The following is a 24839-nucleotide window of genomic DNA, read 5'->3' as shown; positions in this document are numbered from 1 at the left end:
CTTGAAAAAATTTCATCCACAAAAAAGCAACTCGATCCAGACCAAGCCAGAAGGAACTGGAGCTGGTCCCACAGAACTATCCTTGCCTGCGGAGTTGCCAGACAAGGGAGAACCAAGGTCTGGCATCCCTCCAGTCAAGGCCATGACCAACCCATCATCAGAATGGGAGGAGCCAGGCTTAGCAAAATCCAAGGAAGACAACTCCTCCTGAATGTCTGAGCAGTGCTGAGACAGGTTAGAAGCCAAGTCAGGCTGAGAAGCCCTAATATGACAGGCAACACAAATAGGAAGGCTTTTTGATTACTGACTCCAACGCAGCGGGAAGCATGTTTGAACGGCTCACAATCAAAAGGGAACATGCACAAAAAATAAGCACCTAGACAGAAATGAGCATATGAACAATTTAAAATTTGTGTGAGTAAAAAACAGGGTCAACGCACTGCACACACCGACGGCCTGAAGAGGGCAGCAGAGCATGCATAGGAGTGCGCGAAAAACACCTACCACAAGGCATGCAAGAAAAAAGCCTTAATGCAGGGCCTAGCCCACTGGGGGCTGCCCAACTCGCCAGGTTGCCCAGTTCCCCAACCCTAATGTGAGCTTGAACAAACATTGGTACAGCACGCCGAGCATGGAGACTGGAGGAAGTCCTGAAACCAAAACTTCTCTCTTTTTTTTTTTTTAAACCTTACTTGAGCTCAGCGCTTACCAGCTGAGTACAGAGATGGTCTCTGGCTGAGGGGGGAGAGGGTAACTGCTGTCATCACCATGCTCGGCCTCCTGCACCTGCTGCCTTTCAGCTGAACTAGCAGCTAAGACCACACCAGGAAACCTAGCTACCAGTCCAAGGGACACCTCTGAGGGACCACGGAAATCACTCAGGAATTCTCAACTGGGGGAGGGACGTTTAGGTATCACCACAGGAGAGCAGGGCTTTCTTTTCCTCAATGTAGAATTTCACATTTCTCCTTCCAAAAAGCTTGAAACAATCCCCATAGGGAGATGCACATCTACCATCTGCTAGAGATGGAGAACACTGGCAGGCTGGGGTCACTGTAGGGCTATATTTATTTATTTTTTTTATTTATTATTTTTTATATACAGACACTCGATGTGAGATATCACATCTGTTTACATTCAGGTACTGTAGGTGTTTCCCTATCCCCAGAGGGATAACAATCTAAGTTTGTACCTGAGGCAATGGAGGGTAAAGTGACTTGCCCAAGGTCACAAGGAGCGACAGCAGAACTCGAACCCTGGTCTCCTGGTTCGTAGCCCACTGCTCTAACCAGTAGGCTATTCCTCCTTCCTATATATACTGACGTCAACTTGTTCCATCTCCATCTGCTGGCAGGGGAGCATAAACCCACTGGCCCTGAGTCCATCTATCTACAAGCTAGGAAATGCACATTTTAACTCGGAAGGATTGGGGGGAGGCAGCCCTGACAATAAATATTGTGGCCACTTCTACTGAAATGTCTTCCCTAATTTCCACACTATTGCAAACTGGAAAAAACGTGTGCAGCAGGCCCCAGCTTCCAGTGTCTTGCTAATTCTTTATTTCTTCTTTCATCACCCAGTTGCTCTAGCTCTTGCATGCAGCTCCATAATATTTAGATCTTTAGGGCTTTATCCAGGTAAACGGTGGCAGCCCCCACCACTTACCTGGATATGTACCTATTTATCCAGCTATCTAGCAGCGGGAAGCTGCTAGATCTCACTTGGATAAGTCAATACTTAACTGGCTATCTGGCATGGGTACCCACTGCCAAATAGCTGGATAAATCAGTCCTTAGCCAGGTAAGTGGCAGGGGCTACTACCGTTTACCTGAATAAAGCCCTAAAGATCCCTGGATTGTGGAGCCACAAGTTGTGATCTGGCCATGATCTTTACTGGCAGGGATGCCTCCCTCCCACAGTATTTTGGACATTTTTCACTTTTTTTAATGGTTTTAAGTGTCAGTGTCGTAGCGCTAGAAACTTAACTCTAGCCCTGACCCTGGAGTATATTTTCTAGCATTAAAAGAGGTAAGCTGGCCAGATGCTGTCTCTCTGCATCGGGGAGTACTGCTTAATAGAGATGTGAATCGTGTCCTCGATCGTCTTAACGATCGATTTCGGCTGGGAGGGGGAGGGAATCGTATTGTTGCCGTTTGGGGGAGTAAAATATCGTGAAAAATCGAAAAAACGTAAAATCGCAAAACCGGCACATTAAAACCCCCTAAAACCCACCCCCGACCCTTTAAATTAAATCCCCCACCCTCCCGAACCCCCCCCCCAAATGACTTAAATAACCTGCGGGTCCAGCGGCGGTCCGGAACGGCAGCGGTCCGGAACGGGCTCCTGCTACTGAATCTTGTTGTCTTCAGCCGGCGCCATTTTCCAAAATGGCGCCGAAAAATGGCGGCGGCCATAGACGAACACGATTGGACGGCAGGAGGTCCTTCCGGCCCCCCGCTGGACTTTTGGCAAGTCTTGTGGGGGTCAGGAGGCCCCCCCCAAGCTGGCCAAAAGTTCCTGGAGGTCCAGCGGGGGTCAGGGAGCGATTTCCCGTCGCGAATCGTTTTCGTACGGAAAATGGCGCCGGCAGGAGATCGACTGCAGGAGGTCGTTCAGCGAGGGTTCCGGCGCCTCGCTGAACGACCTCCTGCAGTCGATCTCCTGCCGGCGCCATTTTCCGTACGAAAACGATTCGCGGCGGGAAATCGCTCCCTGACCCCCGCTGGACCTCCAGGAACTTTTGGCCAGCTTGGGGGGGGCCTCCTGACCCCCACAAGACTTGCCAAAAGTCCAGCGGGGGTCCGGAAGGACCTCCTGCCGTCCAATCGTGTTCGTCTATGGCCGCCGCCATTTTTCGGCGCCATTTTGGAAAATGGCGCCGGCTGAAGACAACAAGATTCAGTAGCAGGAGCCCGTTCCGGACCGCTGCCGTTCCGGACCGCCGCTGGACCCGCAGGTTATTTAAGTCATTTGGGGGGGGGTTCGGGAGGGTGGGGGATTTAATTTAAAGGGTCGGGGGTGGGTTTTAGGGGGTTTTAGTGTGCCGGCTCACGATTCTAACGATTTATAACGATAAATCGTTAGAATCTCTATTGTATTGTGTTCCATAACGGTTTAAGACGATATTAAAATTATCGGACGATAATTTTAATCGTCCTAAAACGATTCACATCCCTACTGCTTAATGCCCTCATTTGCATGGGATTTCCATGTGAGGGCGCTAAGCAGTACTCCCATTTAGGAATGCACATTTTCTGTGTGCAAAACTCCTTGCTGTATTGGCACTAAGTTTTATACACAGAGGGCCGGATTTTATAAATTTGCTCGAGGGCGTACTTTTGTTCGCGCACCAGGAGCGAACAAAAGTACGCTGGTTTTTATAAGATACACGCGTAAGAACATAAGAACATAAGAAAATGCCATACTGGGTCAGACCAAGGGTCCATCAAGCCCAGCATCCTGTTTCCAACAGTGGCCAATCCAGGCCATAAGAACCTGGCAAGTACCCAAAAACTAAGTCTATTCCATGTAACCATTGCTAATGGCAGTGGCTATTCTCTAAGTGAACTTAATAGCAGGTAATGGATTTCTCCTCCAAGAACTTATCCAATCCTTTTTTAAACACAGCTATACTAACTGCACTAACCACATTCTCTGGCAACAAATTCCAGAGTTTAATTGTGCGTTGAGTAAAAAAGAACTTTCTCCGATTAGTTTTAAATGTGCCCCATGCTAACTTCATGGAGTGCCCCCTAGTCTTTCTACTATCCGAAAGAGTAAATAACCGATTTACATCTACCCGTTCTAGACCTCTCATGATTTTAAACACCTCTATCATATCCCCCCCTCAGTCATCTCTTCTCCAAGCTGAAAAGTCCTAACCTCTTTAGTCTTTCCTCATAGGGGAGTTGTTCCATTCCCCTTATCATTTTGGTAGCCCTTCTCTGTACCTTCTCCATCGCAATTATATCTTTTTTGAGATGCGACGACCAGAATTGTACACAGTATTCAAGGTGCGGTCTCACCATGGAGCGATACAGAGGCATTATGACATTTTCCGTTTTATTCATCATTCCTTTTCTAATAATTCCCAACATTCTGTTTGCTTTTTTGACTGCCGCAGCACACTGCACCGACGATTTCAATGTGTTATCAACTATGACACCTAGATCTCTTTCTTGGGTTGTAGCACCTAATATGGAACCCAACATTGTGTAATTATAGCATGGGTTATTTTTCCCTATATGCATCACCTTGCACTTATCCACATTAAATTTCATCTGCCATTTTGATGCCCAATTTTCCAGTCTCACAAGGTCTTCCTGCAATTTATTACAATCTGCTTGTGATTTAACTACTCTGAACAATTTTGTGTCATCTGCAAATTTGATTATCTCACTCGTCGTATTTCTTTCCAGATCATTTATAAATATATTGAACAGTAAGGGTCCCAATACAGATCCCTGAGGCACTCCACTGTCCACTCCCTTCCACTGAGAAAATTGCCCATTTAATCCTACTCTCTGTTTCCTGTCTTTTAGCCAGTTTGCAATCCACGAAAAGACATCGCCACCTATCCCATGACTTTTTACTTTTCCTAGAAGCCTCTCATGAGGAACTTTGTCAAACGCCTTCTGAAAATCCAAGTATACTACATCTACCGGTTCACCTTTATCCACATGTTTATTAACTCCTTCAAAAAAGTGAAGCAGATTTGTGAGGCAAGACTTGCCCTGGGTAAAGCCATGCTGACTTTGTTCCATTAAACCATGTCTTTCTATATGTTCTGTGATTTTGATGTTTAGAACACTTTCCACTATTTTTCCTGGCACTGAAGTCAGGCTAACCGGTCTGTAGTTTCCCGGATCGCCCCTGGAGCCCTTTTTAAATATTGGGGTTACATTTGCTATCCTCCAATCTTCAGATACAATGGATGATTTTAATGATAAGTTACAAATTTTTACTAATAGGTCTGAAATTTCATTTTTTAGTTCCTTCAGAACTCTGGGGTGTATACCATCCGGTCCAGGTGATTTACTACTCTTCAGTTTGTCAATCAGGCCTACCACATCTTCTAGGTTCACCGTGATTTGATTCAGTCCATCTGAATCATTACCCATGAAAACCTTCTCCATTACGGGTACCTCCCCAACATCCTCTTCAGTAAACACCGAAGCAAAGAAATCATTTAATCCTTCCGCGATGGCCTTATCTTCTCTAAGTGCCCCTTTAACCCCTCGATCATCTAACGGTCCAACTGACTCCCTCACAGGCTTTCTGCTTCGGATATATTTTAAAAAGTTTTTACTGTGAGTTTTTGCCTCTACAGCCAACTTCTTTTCAAATTCTCTCTTAGCCTGTCTTATCAATGTCTTACATTTAACTTGCCAATGTTTATGCTTTATCCTATTTTCTTCTGTTGGATCCTTCTTCCAATTTTTGAATGAAGATCTTTTGTCTAAATTAGCTTCTTTCACCTCCCCTTTTAACCATGCCGGTAATCGTTTTGCCTTCTTTCCACCTTTCTTAATGTGTGGAATACATCTGGACTGTGCTTCTAGAATGGTATTTTTTAACAATGACCATGCCTCTTGGACATTTTTTACTTTTGTAGCTGCTCCTTTCAGTTTTTTTCTAACAATTTTTCTCATTTTATCAAAGTTTCCCTTTTGAAAGTTTAGCACGAGAGCCTTGGATTTGCACACTGTTCCTTTTCCAGTCATTAAATCAAATTTGATCATATTATGATCACTACTGCCAAGCGGCCCCACCACCGTTACCTCTCTCACCAAGTCCTGTGCTCCACTGAGAATTAGATCTAAAATTGCTCCCTCTCTCGTCGGTTCCTGAACCAATTGCTCCATAAAGCTATCATTTATTCCATCCTGGAACGTTATCTCTCTAGTGTGACCCGATGATACATTTACCCAGTCTATATTGGGGTAATTGAAGTCTCCCATTATTACTGCACTACCAATTTGGTTAGCTTCCCTAATTTCTCTTAGCATTTCACTGTCCATCTCACCATCTTGACCAGGTGGACGGTAGTATACCCCTATCACTGTAGTCTTCCCTGACACACAAAGGATTTCTACCCATAAAGATTCAATTTTGTATTTAGTCTCATGCAGGATGTTTATCCTGTTGGACTTTATGCCATCCCGGACATAAAGCGCCACACCTCCTCCCAAGTGCTCCTCTCTGTCATTGCGATATAATTTGTACCCCAGTATAGCACTGTCCCATTGGTTATCCTCTTTCCACCATGTCTCTGAGATGCCAATTAAGTCTATGTCATCATTTACTGCTATACATTCTAATTCTCCCATCTTACTTTTTAGACTTCTGGCATTAGCATACAAACATTTCAAAGTTTGTTTTTTGTTTGTATTTTTATTCTGCTTTTTAATTGATAGGGATAAGTTAGAATTTTTTAGCTCAGGTGAGTTTTTAGTTACAGGCACTTGGACTACTTTTCTAATTATTGGAACCTCACTGTCGGGATGCCCTAATTCTAATGCATCATTAGTATCCTTTAAAGATACCTCTCTCTGAACCATGCGCTGCTGAGCGACTGTCGGCTTTCCCCTTTGTTCTAGTTTAAAAGCTGCTCTATCTCCTTTTTAAAGGTTAGCGCCAGCAGTCTGGTTCCACCCTGGTTAAGGTGGAGCCCATCCCTTCGGAAGAGACTCCCCCTTCCCCAAAAGGTTCCCCAGTTCCTAACAAAACTGAATCCCTCTTCCTTGCACCATCGTCTCATCCACGCATTGAGACTCCGGAGCTCTGCCTGCCTCTGGTGACCTGCGCGTGGAACAGGGAGCATTTCAGAGAATGCTACCCTGGAGGTTCTGGATTTAATCTTTCTACCTAAGAGCCTAAATTTGGCTTCCAGAACCTCCCTCCCACATTTTCCTATGTCGTTGGTGCCCACGTGTACCACGACAGCCGGCTCCTCCCCAGCACTGTCTAAAATCCTATCTAGGTGACGCGTGAGGTCTGCCACCTTCGCACCAGGTAGGCATGTTACCAGGCGATCCTCACGCCCACCAGGCACCCAGCTATTTACATTCCTAATAATCGAATCACCAACTATGACGGCCGACCTAACCCTTCCCTCCTGGGCAGTAGGCCCTGGGGAGATATCCTCAGTGCGAAAGGACAATGCATCACCTGGAGAGCAGGTCCTTGCTACAGGATCCTTTCCTGCTACACCTGGTTGGGGCTCTCCCATTATGAGACCTTCTTCCTCCAAGGCAGCACCAGGGCTGCCAGTCTGAAGTTGGGACTTGACTACTATGTCCCTGAAGGTCTCATCTATATACCTCTCTGTCTGCCTCAGCTCCTCCAGGTCTGCCACTCTAGCCTCCAGAGATCGGACTCATTCTCTGAGAGCCAGGAGCTCTTTGCATCGCATGCACATGTACAACTTCTCACCGGTGGGTAAAAAATCATACATGTGACACTCGATGCAAAAGACTGGGAAGCCCCCCTCTTGCTGCTGGACTGCTGCCTTCATCTCAATTTTGATCAGTTCCTAGTTAAGTTTTAGGTTGCTATGGGAGTAGGAATGTGTCTAACTTCCTTTAAATGTATTAGTGAATTCACTTTGTGTCTGGTAGTGGCCTACCGTGGTCTGATCGAATTCTCAATAAAGTTTTTGTTGATGTTCTTTTTTTTTTTTTTGTGAAAGTGGCACCTGCCTATAAATTAAGGGATGAGCTAGGGTTGGGAAATACAAACAGTCTAACTTCAGTTAGTCAGCCTGAGTGACTCACTGCTCCCTTGATTAACAAATGTTGGTCCCTATTCAAACCCAATCACACTACCTCAACACCTTTCCAAGGTGAGTAACTGAGCTGAACTATTCAACTTTTTTACTTTGGTATATACTGCTCCTAGCTTATTTCTAGCTTCTGGCTACTTTTTTGTGGGGTTTTTTTTTTTTCAATACAATGCACTCAGTTAGTATTAAAAACAAACAGTCAGCTCTTTAAAAGTATGGAGAACACTCAGTTCTGCAGAGTTTTAAAAATAAACACACTATCTACTGCTACCTTATTGACTGACTAAAAATACAAAGTCTAACTTGTTTATTCACTGCCTACCTACTGCTACCTTATTGACTGACTAAAAATACAAACAGTCTAACTTGTTTATTCACTGCCTTTCTGACTATTAAAGGCACAAACACACTAAATAATATTCCCAAATAGTTAACTTTGCCCCAATACTTTTAAAAAAGTCAATGTCCCAAGCAATAACTTACTGATTCCTTTCAGCCACCAGCAAGGTGATCCTCTCTTCTCAGTGTTTCCACGCGTAGCCGTGTGTATCTTATAAAATCCGGGGTCAGCGCGCGCAAGGGGGTGCACATTTGTGCAACCTGTGTGCGCCGAGCCCGGCGCACGTTGCCTGTTCCCTCGCCCTCACCCCACCTTCCCCTCCCTAACCCCCCCTATCTAAACCCCCCCCCACCTTTGTTGGCAGATTTACGCCTGCTGAAAGCAGGCGTAAATCTGCGCGCGCCATCACCCGACCCGGGGGCTAGTCCGGAGGCCTCGACCACGCCCCCCGATCCCATCCCGAACCGCCCCCTGACCCCGGACACGCCCCCTCCCCGCCCCTTTTACGAAGCCCCGGGACTTGCGTGCCGGCGGCCTATGCAAAATAGGCGCACCGGCGCGCGAGGGCCCTTCGCGCGTAAATCCAGCCGGATTTACGCGCGCAGAGCATTTAAAATCCGGCCCAGTAAATCTCACTGAAGTGCAAGCAGAAAGGTGCGTTCAAATGAAAGCACCTTTCTGCATAGGCCTGTTTGAGTACGTGGAGCAGCAGCAGTGAAGGCAACTTACTGACAGGTCGATACAGTAACGTTCAGTTAAAGATTCCCCGTCTGTAACGTGCTGGGAGCGCACAATACAGACGAGTAAGGCCATCCAGCGATACAGTCTCCAGTTTCACGCGTCCTTAGCGCTTCCTAAAACAGACGCATAACCCTTTCCGCACCCAGCATGTAAATGAACGAAAAAGCTGTATAATGAAGGAATTAGCTATTCCCCTCCGATACTGTAACGGGCGCTGATACTATCTCCTCAGTAACCTGCTGTTTTGCCGCGGCCTTAACGTGTTAGTTTACCGCCTCCCCCTAGTAGGTGTTAGTGTAGTGTAGTGCCAAAATCGCACGGGAAAGGGAACGGGAAAAGAGAGGTTTAACTTTTATTAAGAACTGTTATAATTTTTTAAACACTGGGGGGGTTCTTTAATTTTCTGGGGGACCTCTCCCCAATCCCACACTTATCTGCACTGTAACGTGTTCGATCGGGCGAGTAGGCAGGTAGGCGACAGCGGCAGCGTGAGCCATCAGTAGCGGCGGCGTGTTCGATCGGGCGGGCGGGTAGGTGAAAAAAAAAAACTTTTCTGAGCCATCAGCAGCGGCGGCGGGATCCGGGGGTGGGGGGGGGGTGGGGTGGGTACGTGTTCGATCGGGCGAGTAGGCAGGTAGGCGACAGGGGCGGCGGCGCAGCAAAAAAAACCAAAGCGACAAAAGTAACTTACTTTTCCGCGGCAGCAGGAGCGGGATCGAGGGGGGGAAGGCGGCATGTTCGATCGGGCGGGCGGGTAGGTGGGGAAAAAAAAAACTTTTCTGAGCCATCAGTAGCTCCCCCGACGAAGACAAAAAGATGGCCGCCTGCACGGGGGAAAGCGTGCAATTGGCCGCTGAGGACGTGACGTCACACCCCGTGACGCCAAACGTCGTGACATCACGTCTTCAGCGGCCAATTGCACGCTTTCCCCCGTGCAGGCGGCCATCTTCGTCGGGGGAGCTACTGATGGCTCAGATCGAACACACCGCCTACCCCCCCCCCCCCCCCCGATCCCGCTGCCGCTGCCCCTGCCCCGCTGCCACGGAAAAGTAAGTTACTTTTGTCTCTTTGGTTTTTTTTGCTGCGCCGCCGCCGCTGTCGCCTACCTGCCTATTCGCCCGATCGAACACGTACCCACCCACCCCCCCCCCCCCCGGATCCCGCCGCCGCCGCTGCTGATGGCTCAGAAAAGGTTTTTTTTTTTCCTTTGGTTTTTTTTTGCTTGCCGCTGTGTCTCACCTCCTCCCGGAGCAAGACTGCTTTCGTGCCCTGCTCCGGGAGGAGGTGAGACACAGCGGCAAAGCAAAAAAACCAAAGGCAGGAAGTAAGTCGCTTCGCCGCCTCCCTCCTCCCGGTGCCTGTCATTTCGAATGTCATTTGAAATGACATTTGAAATGACAGGTACCAGCGCACCCAGGTTACTGTATAGGCGCTGTATTAAGCGCCTATACAGTAAAATGGGTTGCGCGGGCATAACCCTTCCCTAACGCTTCACAGCCTCGGCATGCATTTGCATGCGATTAGAAGAGAGTATCAGGCGCTAGGTCTAGAGGACTGTGCGTGCGGGGAGGAAGGGTGCGCCTGACACTGCCGCACTGTTTCTACCGCGGCCTTACTGTATCGACCTGTGAGTCAGCTGCCCACACCGACTTCTCCCTTCTCCTGTGGAAGCTGGTTCATCCTGAAGGGTTCATGTGTATCTTTGCCTCCTCTCTCCCTTTGTTTTAAAATGTGGAAGAAAGACTGGTAGGGCCTTTTAGTGCTTCCCTAGCTTTTCTTTTTTCCAAGTCCACATTGCTTGCTCTTTGGAGGTTGGTGTGCCACACAACAATTTTGTTAATGTAGGTGTGCCTTGGGCGTGAAATGTTTGGGAAATACTGCACTAGAACATGCATGGTAAAGACAAACATTATTTCATAGCTTCATCATTAAACCCAGGAAAGGTAGTAGCTGAGATAAGATTGCGTTTTTAGACATATATATTCAGTAACTAGCAAAATAAGAGTGAAAAGAGTGCAGATAATTAGAAAAGAAAGTTTAATTCTTCTGCATCTTCAAGCTTTCCACATAAGTATCACCAGTTTATACTGTCAATTACAATAGTTTTAACTTGATTTGCCCCGCACGACCAGGAAATAAAAGAGTTGGTTAGACTACCAGAGCTTCTTAATGGCAGAACACTGGAATAAGCCAAGATGACATAAGAAACTGACAACCTAGTCAATCTTTTGCAAGATTAGTTCTGGAATTTTTTTTTTTTTTTTTTTATTACCACTCATTCTCAAAGTACAAAGGTTGAAACACAGTGAAATGAAACTGGGGCTGTGTCACATTATTATTTTTCAACATACAGGAAATAACTTAAAATACAAACGCAAGTTTCCAGAGAACGATAAAACTCCAGAAAGGTAGGAGATTCTATCTCCAGCAGAACAACTTTTCAATTAGATACAGACATCTCATCACTCTGCAGTAGAGAAAGGCATCCTATTATTGTAAACGCTCTAGTTTCCTGAATTTATGTAAGCCTTGTACAAGTAAGTTATTGTGTTTCAGAAATTGGTAGAAGTTCCTCTGGTATTGTATAATCTTAAGGACATTTGTTTGCATGCGGTCTTATAGGTAGATATTCTAACACTGTAAACATATTTTTGACTTGCTGAATGTTTTCCATCTTTATGAAAGAACCAAGCACTTAAAAGGAAATATTGATGATAGGACTACAGAACAACAAAATGAAAAATTACCATAAAACTGAAGCAACATGTTCTTTGTGTACTCATGACAGGAAAGAGAGCGCCCAGAGCCAGATATTCTCAATTCTTATAATTGCTCACTTTCAAACTGTAAATTTTAATAAGTTTAAGAAACAAATATAGTACTAATATGCATTAATTTGAGAAAACAATATACTTTACTGCCATTTCCTCACACAAATAATGAGGTAACAGATCTGGACAAAAGCAAAGGTTCTTACCTTTAATGTCTGTTCTCTGAAGACCATAGTTCACCAGTCCATGGGTCATGGGACTGTGGTCTGCATGAAATAATCCTTCCAGAACTTTCTGGAAAGGCCTTTATTGCTCATATGCAAAAGTTCCTATGCTACTTAGGCTCCGCAGCTTCCCTTAGTTCTATAAACACAGCTTTGACTAGGAGGAACACTCTAAAGGGGAGGTGGGAAGGACTATATGACTAGTGAATTGCTGTCTACAGGAAACACTTGTTTACAGGTAAGCAACTTTGCTTTCTCTTTAGACAAGCATGTTCACTTAGTCACTCACAGAAAGGGAAAACAAAAAGATCTGCCAACAGGCCGAAAACATTGGATCATGCATTATAATAGTCACAGTTTTAGTTGTCTATTCCAGACCTATTAAGGTCAAAAGAAACAATAAGATGAATGAATTCTTTATGTGCTTTAATTTTTCCTAAGTAAAAGGCAACAGTTCTCTTTAATATGGAGAATGAAGGACATTGTACCTTTGTGGCCCAGGAAAAATGTTGGCAGGAAGTTGAATTGATTAAGGTGGAAGTCTGATACCACATTAGGGAGGAAATTAGGATAAGGGCAGAGCACTACACTCTTATGATAAAATCTATTATAAGAGTCACTAGGGCCAAGAGATCAGAATAAAGTGACCATTACAAAAAAAAAAAAAAAAAGACTTTTCAGGTCTTTTAACTGAATTCACAAGAATCAAGTCGCTGAAAAGGTGCTTTCATTAGCAGGGTAAAAACCACACTGATGTCCTCTGAAACTGCATGATGCTTAAGGCACAATACTGACAACTAGAGGTTTACTTATGCATAGTGATATGTGCCAAATGAAATGAGATGAACCTTATCGGAACTTTTTTCTAAGCCAAGTGCCGAAAGATGAAGAAGATATTAAAACAGGTTCATAGTGGGTAAGACAAGGGATCTAGGGTCTTATCCTCAGACCATATGACAAATCTCCTCCGCTTAAAGCCTTCAGAACTTTTGGCAGGTTCATTTCCAGATGCCAGAATGATCTGAGATACTTTGCTTTAGAAACTGAGGTAACATATAACATCTCCCTCAACAACAAGGCTGTTAGTCTCACAGATTGAATGTTCAGATGGAGCAATGCTCTCCAGTTGTGTGTGATCAAAGTTGGAGGAGTTCCCTATCAGAGACAAATCTCAAAGAATTGGAAACCAAATCTTTTGCAGCCAAAAGGAAGCTATGAGGTACCTCCTGAGTTTTATTAATGTTATGGCTGTAAGAGACAGGGGTGTTACACAATATCCTCATGCTATTCCTACCACCCACCAGGGGTTAAACCCTTGGCCATTTATGGATTCCAGAAAGCACTGCCCAGGTCTCACGTGCACCTGTGCATGTGCCCTCTTCTGTGCACTATTGTCTCATCTATGCATTGAGACTACAACAATCCTTTGAGGGGGCAAATTGGCACAACTGCCCTGGGCAGTTTATATATATATATATATATATACCCCTGCACCAACATCAGCCCACCAGCATTTTCTGCAAAAGCCAACTGTGGACAACTAAATAATACATGACCATAACCATTAAGACAACAATTCAAACAATCAGTTAACAGAAAAACACACTGAGGTCAGATAAGGAGTATAATATTACTAATTTAAGGGCTGGATCCAACACTTACCAGGAGGACAAGAGCACCACCATCCGGCAGCCAAGGGCGGGACGGTGGATTAACCTGTCCTCATTAAAGAAAAGGAAAATATCAGGTAAGTAGTAATTTCTCCTTTCTTAGCATTCAGACAGGTTAATCAAACCAGTGGGATGTACCAAAGCTACTCCAGAACAGCGCAAGAGGCTGCCCATGGTCTGATCAACATTGCATTCGCGAAGGCTGTCTCTTCATGGGCTTGCACATCCAGGTGATAATGCCTGGAAAATGTGTAAGAAAAACCATTCGCAGCTCGGCATATCTTGACGGGAGACAACTATCTAATCTCTGCCCATAACACTGCCTGAGCTCTAGGGAATAAGCACTAAACTGACTAGGCAATGACTGCTCAGCATTCACATACGCGGCCGTAGCACGCGACACTGACTCACCCTGTATACTCCCACTGTGGAGCATAAACAGCCAGTCTGTCTTCCTGAGAGGTTTAGACATCTCCAATACCTCAAGATATGCTGCTTGACACCTCAAGATATGCTTGCTTGACACCCAAGGCGATGTTCATCCACCGCTCTCTCCCTGCCCAGAGTTGGCAGGGATTGATTGATTCTAGCAAATATTTGAGACCACCTTTGGACAAAAGGAGGGAACAATTCACATCTGGACTGCTCCCGGAAACAATGCAGAGACTGTTCCTGGCAAGACAGAGCCCAGTTTGGAAATTCCACGCACAGAAAATTGTCCTCTAGTAAGTAACCTCTGGAAGAAGCTACGTGGTAGTCAAAACGTGAGACCCGCCAGAATTCCAGATTCACATTAAGAGCCCAGAAGGAACCAGCAGCTGCAAATATGGCAGCAGCACAAAAGTAAACACTCGTTAGCAGCACGCTCCCAAAGCATCTGACCATTATGCACCCAGCTGCATGCCCGCACAAGTAAGTGTGGACAGGGCGGCCAAAAATAGGGCCTGTCCAATAAGCGTTCAAAATATAGGCGCACAACACATGGTCCAAGCAGGTGCCTCCCTAAGCGCATAACTAGGTGTACAAGCGTGAGCCGACGTTGGACAGTGTTTTACGGCAGACTTGTGCGCAGAAAAGCGCACAAACATTGCCATGGCCTACCATGCGGCATCTAAGCAAAGCCTGAGAGCAGGACCTAGCCAAAAGGCCGCTCAACCAGCAAAGCTGCCACGAGTCCCCCAGCTCCCTTGGAAGCTCCCTTGGATTTTAGCCAGAAATCTAGTTGGATAAAAAAAAGAAGAGTTCCGGAGGTGTTTTGAGGAGGAATCGTTATCTGACTAACTTATCCGATTTTTACTGCTGTCTTGGTTTGACAGTTGCTTGGGGGTAGCTGCACAGAGCAGCACTTACTACCCTTTAGAGAAACATGGGGGTATCCTCCACAGAGTGGCAGATATTACCATTAAGAAGCTTGCTGGGCAGACTGGATGGGCCATCTGGACCTTTTCTGCCATCATTACTATGTTACTGTGTATATAAAACACTGACATTGGCCTCAAGACATTTTAATACATTAAAAAAAATGTAAACACACTTATAACTTTACCTTACAAACCCTTCTTCTTTGCCTTAAAGTGCTTTAGAATAATTAAAAAAGATAAAACTATAAAACAATAACGTGTCTCTCTCTATTTACAAGCTTGTTTAAAGAAGATATTCTTAACCAACTTCCTGAATGTCATTATTGAGCACTCTTCTTTAATATCATGTGGCAAAAGATTCCATAACTCGGGACCCTGTATGTAGAATAGCTGTTCAAGCATTTCATCAAGTCTGATCACATGAAAAGAAGAAATATCAAGTAGATTAAGTGAAGTAGATCTTAAAAGTCTAGCAGGGCGATTAAACATTAGTTCCGCATTAAAGCATGGTGGTGCATATCCATACAATCCTTTAAAAAACAACATAAGGATCTTAAATTTGATACATCAATTAACTGGCAACCAATGAGGTTTAACAAGACTGGGGTAATATGCTGACGAACTAGTATGTCAAATATTATACGAGCTGCCGTTGTTCAAGGGGGCAAAAATTGATTTTAATATTACCAATGTTTCTTAATTTCGAGTGTGCTAATTTCCTCAAATGTTTTCCTTACAGCAGGCTCTTCACTTTTGTGAATTAGCACAAGTTTTAAACTTGTCAGTAGTAGTGTCAGTCATCAAAGCTTCTATGAACTGAAATTAAGGCCCTCTCTGCCAGCAGTGAGACACCATCAGTTGCAGACTTTAAAAAACACATTTAGGTTCTTGTAAATGGTGTATTATTGGCCACTATAGTGCAAAAACCTTTGTATAAAGATGCCATTCTTCTAAAGGGACATCATTCCATCTGGGAATTATATCAAAATAATCTTTGGTTTGAGTTGAGAGATCTTTGAGGGATCAAACATTCTGACTGCCTTCTCTGTCTACTCCAATTTCATCTCTCCCCTCCTGTACCTTCCAGGACAGGAAAAAGGGGGTGGGGAACAAGAGAAGGAAAGAAATTGGATTAGGGAGCAGAGTGCTTCTTCTTTCATCTGCTACAGCCTGTCTTACTCCACCTCCTGTCCCCTACAGGGTGTTTATGAGGGGATAGGCAGGAGCAGGAGCAGAGAGAACTGATGCTGAAGAAAGATTGAATTAGGAAGTAGGAAAACTTCAGGTATGTTCACTCTGTGGCACGTTGTCAATTATGTGGCAACAAACTGATTATGCAATTTTTCCAGTGGCTGCACAATAATGGGAGGCTAGGGGCACTGAGTATAACCCAGTCAGGTAAAGCTTGAGTTTGTTATGGGAGAGCTTAAGACATTGCTCTTTTCTGTAGATTAGCCTCTAGTATAATAGGTTGTTAAATAAAACCTATTGTCTCTGACTGCAGTTTGGATCAGGTAACAGTCCCAGTTGGGGCATAGACAAGCAACTTCTAATAGTGATGTACATAGTAAAAAAAAATCCAAACTAAAGTAACACAAGAATTACCACACAGCAAATGGATATTGGAGTTATTAAAGACAATACACTGAAATCTTCAGCTCAGTTAAAAAAGGAAATAGAATACTAGGAATTATTCAGAAAGGAATAGAGAAAAAAATCAGGAAATATAATAAAAACAAGGAATATAATAACTCCTTTATCAAGCCATGGTGCAACAGCATCTTGAATATTATCAGACCCATGCTTCCATTAAGCGAACTAGGCAGTCGTCTAGAACACCAACAATTAGATGGCGGAAAAGAGCAGCTGTGCGGGGCTGTGAGCACAGCCTATCCCGCTCACGGTCCAGATTTGGAGAAAGGCCCAGTGGGGCTGCGAGCACAGTTTATCCAGCCTGCAGCAGACCACCAAGAAAGACCTGGGAGAGCCATGGGCAGAGCCCATTCCGCCCATTGCAGAAGACCAAGAGAGACCTAGGAGAGCTGCAGGCGGAGTCCAACCTACTCACTGATGGCCAGAGATTAAAAAGCAGGGCTGGGGAGGGGGGCGCAAGGCTGAAGATTTGCCTAGGGGGCCCAATACCCTTGCACTGGCCCTGAGTATTGTGTGCAATTCTATTCACATATCTCAAAAAAGACATAGTAGAACTAGAAAAGGTGCAGAAAAGGGCGACAAAAATGATTAAAGGGATGGAACCACTTCTGTATGAAGAAAGGTTCGACAGATTAGGACTCTGAAGCTTGGAGAAGAGACAACAGAGGGGACATGATAGAGGTGTGCAAAATCATGAGTAGTGTAGAACAAGTTAACAGGAAACAGTTATTTACTCTAGCAAACAATATTAGAGAAGACAGAGGAGATGATAGAGGTGTACAAAATCATGAGTAGTATAACGCAAGTTGATAAGGAAAGTTTATTTATTCTTTCCAATAGAATTAGGACTAGGGGTCACTCCATGAAGCTATCTAGTAGCAGATTTAAAACAAATTCTAGAAAGTATTCTTTCAGTCAAAGTATAACTGAGATATGGAATTTGATGCCAGAGAATGTGATCAAGGCTAGTAATTTAGTCAAATTTAAAAAAGGTCTGGATGTGTTTCTAAAGGATAGATCCATTAATCTTACTTAATCAGATAACATGATGTGTCTCCATCTCCCGCTTCTGGAAGTGAGTAATATGGAAAGGGCTTTCCTATTTGGAATCAGATGGGTAATTCCAAGAGACCTGGACAGGCTACAATATAGACAGTTTGCAGGGTTCAATGAACTACTGGTTCTTAAGCTCTTAATGATCTCTCCATATTCTCAAACATGAAAAGGATCTGATTCTGGAAATTGTTGAAATAAAGTCTTAAGGTTGGGTAATTCATGAGTACCATTTTTCAGGACATTTCTTGATTATTTAATGATATAGGAAAAGATTTTTTAAAATGTGTAATGACTTTTGAGAAATTAATATTCAGGTTCCAAAATTCTTTACAGCTAAATTTTTAGTTATCTTAGGGAATATAAACATATTACATGATTTAGATGATTCTACGTTATTGTGGACAAAATATACAATGCAAGGATTCTTACCAATTAGGTTTTTAGGATATCCACGGTAAATATGCATGATTTAGATTTGCATATAATGGAGGCAATGCTGTTTCATGCATATTAATTGTGGAATTTCTGAAAACTTGACAGGTGAGGTGTGTCCTGGAACTCCGTTGAGAACCCTTGCAATAGTAGAACATGGTTGTGATCTATTTTAAACATTCTCTAAGGATTCTTTGATTTAAACCTTAAATTTTAAAATTGTGTCTTATTTTGAATCTTTAATTTAATGTATGGCGGGCCATTTGGAAAAACTGATGTTCTCTGAGATCTCGGTTATAGCATTTAATTTTTTATTCTTTTTGAGGCTCTGGTAGGCTTACATTGTTTCATAAACTGACAGAGCCTACTTTCTTTCTTATGTTTTTAATTCATTGAATTTGATGTACTAAGAAATATATTATATCAATCTGTGAACAATGCTATTTTGAATTATATCTACAATGGAAAGAAAAAAGGACTGACATTACAATAAAGAAAAAGTTAAAGAATTAGAATGGGAAAGCCATCAAGACAGGGAGTATCTGAATTCTTTCATGACACAGGTGTTCTCTTAGAGTCCTGAGTAGTTTGGTTCCCTTAAGTCTTTAGAGTTGACTGGGTTTGTCTCATATAGAGATGTGCCATGGGAGTTACATCAACTGTAGAAGCCGTAAGGCATAATATTTTCAGAATGCTGCAAGCTGATACCTTATTATTTTGAATTATTCCTTCCACTATGGCTAGCAGAACCCCTATAAATTCCAATTCAGGTGCCAGACTCAAATTGGATTTCGTATAGTTAATGAAAAACCTTAGTGACCGTAGCAGGCATATGGTGATTGGCATGGATTTATCCACCCCTGTCAAAGATGTTCCCAAGCAGGGAACACATAAGCCCTCAGTCTGCATAAAAACGTTATGCCTATCAGATATTTTATGAATACCTGCAGTACTAGGTACTGAAGGTGAAGTATCTCTACTATAAATCTGAGATATTTCATATGATTGGGATTCATCCTCATCTCTGTTTGTATGTAGGCCTCCTGTAGAGGCAGTATTGGTGGTATGTTGGTGAGCATGGCTGCCTTCCAAGCAGTTGACCCGGGTTCAATTCCCAGCCAATACATCGATACTGAGCTGAAAATTTGGTTTTACCCTTAACAGAAACGTGGGGGTACCCTTAACAGAAACATGGGGGTAACCTGCACGGAGCGGCAGTTACTACTTTTTCTGCCATCATTACTATGTTACTAAGACAAGTCATCCATGTTTGGAAGAGGAATAACAGAGCCTATGGTAACTATGTTCAACTGTTCCCTTTGTAGAATTTTGTTCAAGGCCTTTAGATCAATCATGGGTTGGAACCCTGGTGTCTTTTTGATGACCTGGAGAAAAACAAACCCAACCCTCCTCCCACGGTGGGACAGGTTTGACCATTCTAGCTTACAAGAGGGAGTAAATTTCAAACCTGAACAGGTCCTAGTTCTTATTGAGCTTTAATGTTCGTTTGGGTGGATAATTTTGGAGGGATTCCTGTAGCTTTCCTTCATGATTAGGCAGATCCAGCTGTATGAAGTTACAGTGGACTAATGGTTTAGAAAAATCTTCAAACTTTCTTAAACAGGGAGGTTTTCCAGAATGGAGACTGGGATTCTGACTATAGATCCAATACAAAACAGACCCTGGCACTATGGGGTTTTGGCTGCTTTTGTTGCAATGGTGAGAACTTCAGCCCTGCTGTCTGGGATGAAAAAAAATATTTTTTTGAAAGATAAAAATTCTTTCTAGATATTCCAGAAACATTTTGAGATGTTAAAGGTGATTCAGAGGTGGCAATGAATAGGTTCTGTACATTGGACAGGTTGTATAGACTAGACACTTTTCATGCTCTTCATTGGTATCCATGAGGTAACATAATTCTGCCCATTTCTCTTCAAGGAGCAATTCAGTGAATTCTTGAGTCTCCTCCAGCACTGGATTCTGATGTTTTCTTTCAAGAATGTTTTCTTTCAAGAAGGTCCAAAGTTTGAGGCTCATATCCAGGGGGCACTGAGGCATCAAATCTGCCTTTTAAAGGCTCATATCCAGGGGGCACTGTAGTAGTCAAATCTGCCTTTTAAAGGCAGATTTGACTACTACACTTTAGAGAGGTAACTGGAGCTGGTCAAATCACTTTGCTGCTTTGATATGATGCTTTATATCTGCTTTCTTACCAATATATGGTATGAGATTCTCTTACATCCTCTTCTTACATACTGAAAGAGATAGTAGGCAGAAACCATTTCAATTCTTTAGGGTTGTGCAGATATTTGAATTGATAACCTGGTTTCATCTTCAACCTTTAACTCAAAAGAGATAGCTTTAGCCATTCTTTGAACAAAATCTGAGAAGGACAGGTCTTCAGGAGGAGACCTGTTCTTAGATTTTGGCAAAGAAGGTCCTGATGGGAGATCAGTGGCATATTCATCTTAGAACAAAGCTCCTCTGAAAGATATGAGGGCCCATGATGCCTAACATCTCTGAGAAAGCAGGGCCCATGACGCCTAACATCTCTGAGAAAGCAGAGTTGCTTACCTGTAACAGGTGTTCTCCAAGGACAGCAGGATGTTAGTCCTCACACATGAGTGACATCATCAGATGGAGCCTGGCATGGAAAACATTTGTCAAAGCTTCTAGAAACTTTGACTGACACACTGAGCAGGCCCAGCATGCCGCTATTCACACATCCATGCGGGGTCCCTCTCCAGTCTTATGACAGAGTTTGCGAAAAATAAAATAACAAACCAAAAGAAACTAGGGATGTGCAGCAGAGCCGATAGGTTCGATTCGGTATTCGTATTCGTCGAGACCCAAATCCGTTACATCCGTTTTCGGGGACCCCGATTCGTCCATTAGTTACATATGGTATTCGTTTCCCATTAAAGTTAAAAAAAAAAACCAAAAAACAAAACCCCATTCCAACTCTTTAAATTTAATTTACTACAACCCCCCACCCTCCTGACCCCCCCAAGACTCCTGACCCTCTTGGGGGGGTCAGGAGTCCCCCCCCAAGACTTGCCAAAAGTCCCTGGTGGTCCAGCGGGGGTCCTGGAGCGATCTCTTGCACTCGGGCTGTCGGCTGCTGGTATTCAAAATGGCGCTGATAGCCTTTCCCCTTACTATGTCAAGGGGCTTTTAGTCGGCCCCAGTCACATGGTAGGAGCACAAGATGGCACCGGCCATCCATTGCTCCTATCATGTGACAGGGGCTGACCAATGGCACCAGTAGCCCCTGTGACATAGTAAAGGCAAAGGCTATCGGCGCCATTTTGAATACCGGCAGCCGACGGCTCGAGTGCAGGAGATCGCTCCAGGACCCCCGCTGGTCCGCAAGTCATGGGGGGGGGTCAGGAGGGTGGGGGTTTTATTCGTTAATGATACGTTGCATTCGTGGGGGTTCGCCATACGTTTCGGAATCCCATGAATGCAACGAATAGGGACCTATATGTTGCGGATTCCGCATTCGTTCAAAACGAATGCACATCCCTAAAAGAAACCCAAGTCTGCAGCGTGGAGGGTGGGTTTCGTGAGGACTAACATCCTGCTGTCCTTGGAGAACACCTGTTACAGGTAAGCAACTCTGCTTTCTCCAAGGATAAGCAGGACGGTAGTCCTCACACATGGGTGATTTTGTAGCTACAGGCTGCTCCCAACATAGGCAGCAGAGAACAGGTGCCAACGTGCACAACAATTAGAGCTACTAGAACCGGGTGAGCAAGCCTGCACCCAAGGAAGGGCCCAAGGCAAGAAAAGTTGGGTTTTCATGGCTGAAAAAGATTATGGAGGGCCGACCTACCAAAATGACTGTCATGTCGACCCACCCTTGTCCAGACAATAATGAGAGGTGAAAATGTGGAGGGAACTCCAGGTTGCCGCCCTACATATCTCGTGAATGGAGACAGCACACAAGTCAACCATCGAAACCAACATGGCTTGAGCGGAATGAGCCTTGACGTGATCTTCAAGGTGCAAGCCCGCTTGACCGTAGCAAAAGGAAATACAATCTGTTAACCAGTGGGATATGGTCTGCTTAGACTCTGCGACTCCCAACCTATTTTTATTGAAGGAGACAAAAAGCTGAGTGGACAGGCGGTGAGGTACCGTCCGTTCCAGGTAAAAGGCCATGGCCCTTTTACAATCCAGAGTATGCAGTGCACGTTCACCATGGTGAGCATGCAGCCTTTGAAAAAGGAAGGCAACACAATGGACTCATTGAGATGGAATTCCATGGCCACCTTCAGAAGGAACTTCGGCTGCATATGCAAAACCACCTTATCATGACAAAACTTTGTATAAGGGGGGTATGACACCAGAGCCTGTAGCTTACTGACCCTGTTTGCTGAAGTAACTACCACCAAGAAGATGGCCTTCCAGGACAGGTACTTCAGATCACAAGGCCACAGAGGCTCAAATGGAGTCTTCATGAGCTGGGACAAGACTACACTGAGGTCCTAAGGGACCATTGGGGGCCAAGTAGGAGGCTTAAGTAGCAACAAGTCTTGCATGAACTGCCCCACTAGCGGATAGGTGGAAATAGAAGCACCATCTCTCCCCTGGTGGTATACTCCGATGGCACTAAGATGAACCCTCACTGAAGTTGTTTGCAAGCCCAACTCAGAGAGATGCAACAGGTAGTCCCCAAAGCTGCAGTGGGGAACAAGAGAAGGGTTCCAGCCCACACCCAATACACCAAGCTGAAAACCTCTTCCACTTTAGATTGTAGGATTTTCTCATGGAAGGTTTCCTGGACTCCAAGAGGACTTGGGACAAGCCTTCTGAGAGTCTGTGTGCCTGTACGGTACCTGGTCAACATCAAGCCATGAGAGACAGGGCTTGGAGGTTGCAATGCCAAAGCCTGCCCTGGTCCTGAGAGATCAGGTGTGGAGCAGTCCCCAGCCGGATCAGAGGGCATGAGGCCAGCTCCCGTAAAAGAGGGAACCAGACCTGGCGAGGTCAAAAGGGTAAACCTCGGTCCTCTTGCAGCTTTTGGAGAGTTTTCGAGATTAGTGGAAGGGGAGGTTAAGCGTATAGCAGACCAGTGCCCCAATGACGAGAGACGGCATCTGACATTGATCCTCTGTCCACCCGTCCAAATAAGCAGAATCTATCTACCTTCTTGTTGTCTGGGAAAGCGAACAGATATATGTTCTGGGTCCCCCACAGGTGAAAGATGAGGTTCGCTACCTCTTGTTTCAGGGACCACTTGTGTGGTCGGAAGGCCCGACTCAAAGAGTCCGCCAAGACGTTGTCTGTCCTGGGAAGATACATGACCCAGAAGAAGATGCCGTCCTCGGGGGCCCAATGACCAGATATGGACAGTTTCATGGCAGAGGAGGTATGACCCTAATGTTAGGGATTGTGGACCCTTGCCCCGAGTTGAGGTTGACACTACCTGCGGGTTGAGCCCCGCAGGTCCCCACCGTTGGGAGGCAAGGCTGGCCGGGAAAAGAGGCAGACAGGAACTTCGTCAGTACCGGCCCTCGTTCCCCGCAGGTTGGGCCCTTGGATGCCGGGACCGGCAGGTATTAGGTGCACCTCTGTGTGGCTGGTCTCGGAGAGAGTAGGCGGCTGGAAGCAGAGTGTGTCGGAGCGGTTAGGTTCAGTCCAAGGCCGAGGCACTCTCGGAGAGAGAGAGAAAGCCTCAAGGGGTGAGATGCTACAGCAGTTCCAAAGGCAGTGGAGCAGGACCTCGAGGGACTGGCCCCGAGGAGAGGAAGTGCAGGAGCAGAGGCTTGTATAGTGGTATGCTGAAGCAGGGCTAGAGCGGGGAATCCGCTATAGCAGGTTAGAGTAGAGAAGAAGTACAGAGAGACTGCCTGAGGGACGGCAGTGCAGTAACAGGGACCTGTGATGTAGAAGCGCTGAGACAGGTCCACAGCAGAAGTGTAGAGACAGCATCTTGTGACGTAGAAGCTCTGACCCTGGCCCTGAAGGGCAGAAGCACTGTGACAGGGTCTCGTGATGTAGCAGTGCTGAGCCAGGTCCCGAAGAGTGGAGGCGCTGAAGCAGGATCCCCGATGTAGAAGCACTGAGACTGGTCCTGAGAAGCGGAAGCACAGAGAAAGGGTCCCAGATGTAGAGGCGCTGAGACAACCTCGAGAAGCGGGAGCACAGAGACAGAGTCCCAGATGTAGAAGTGCTGAGCCAGGCCCCGAGGAGCGGGAGGTGCAGAGACAGGGTCCCAGAAGTAGAAGCGCTGAGCCAGGCCCCAAGGAGCGGGAAGCGCCAAGGCAGGGTCCCGTGACAGCGCTGAGACAGGTCCAGAGCAGAAGTGCAGAGGCAGCATCTTGTGACGTAGAAGCTCTGACCCTGGCCCCGAAGGGCAGAAGCACCGTGACAGGGTCTCGTGATGTAGCAGTGCTGAGCCAGGTCCCAAAGAATGGAAGCGCTGAAGCAGGATCCCCGATGTAGAAGCACTGAGACTGGTCCTGAGGAGCAGGAGCACAAAGACAGGGTCCCAGATGTAGAGGCACTGAGACAACCCCGAGAAGCGGGAGCACAGAGACAGAGTCCCAGATGTAGAAGTGCTGAACCAGGCCCCGAGGAGCGGAAGGTGCTGAGACAGGGTCCCAGAAGTAGAAGCTCTGAGCCAGGCCCCAAGGAGCGGGAAGCACCGAGGCAGGGTCCCAGATGTAGAAACGCTGAGCCAGGCCCAGAGGAATGGGAAGCGCTGAGACAGGGTCCCAGAAGTAGAAGCGCTGAGCCAGGCCCCGAGAAGCAGGAGGTACCGAGACAGGATACCAGCGAGTACAGCAGGGATCCATACAGC

The 24839-nt window shown here is 45.4% G+C and overlaps 2 protein-coding genes across 5 annotated transcripts in view; one reads left to right on the top strand and one right to left on the bottom strand.

The window, feature by feature from the left end:
* The window catches only part of IFT74 (intraflagellar transport 74), a 584252-nt gene that overhangs the window by 307431 nt on the left and 251982 nt on the right, over positions 1–24839 (bottom strand). The gene's annotated exons all lie outside the window — the stretch shown is intronic.
* The window catches only part of LRRC19 (leucine rich repeat containing 19), a 79396-nt gene continuing 65710 nt past the window's right edge, over positions 11154–24839 (top strand). Inside the window, exon 1 of one of the 3 annotated variants that reach the window (XM_029606433.1) lies at positions 11154–11272. The gene's annotated coding sequence lies outside the window, so the exon portion shown is untranslated. Of the gene's footprint in view, positions 11402–24839 lie in introns of all 3 variants that reach the window. The other 2 variants (XM_029606444.1, XM_029606423.1) reach the window with 2 other exon arrangements.

The sequence above is a fragment of the Rhinatrema bivittatum genome, chromosome 1 (genome assembly GCF_901001135.1).
Source record: "Rhinatrema bivittatum chromosome 1, aRhiBiv1.1, whole genome shotgun sequence".
In the NCBI taxonomy this organism is placed as follows: Eukaryota; Metazoa; Chordata; class Amphibia; order Gymnophiona; family Rhinatrematidae; genus Rhinatrema; species Rhinatrema bivittatum.
This window is presented reverse-complemented; position numbering and strand designations above follow the sequence as displayed.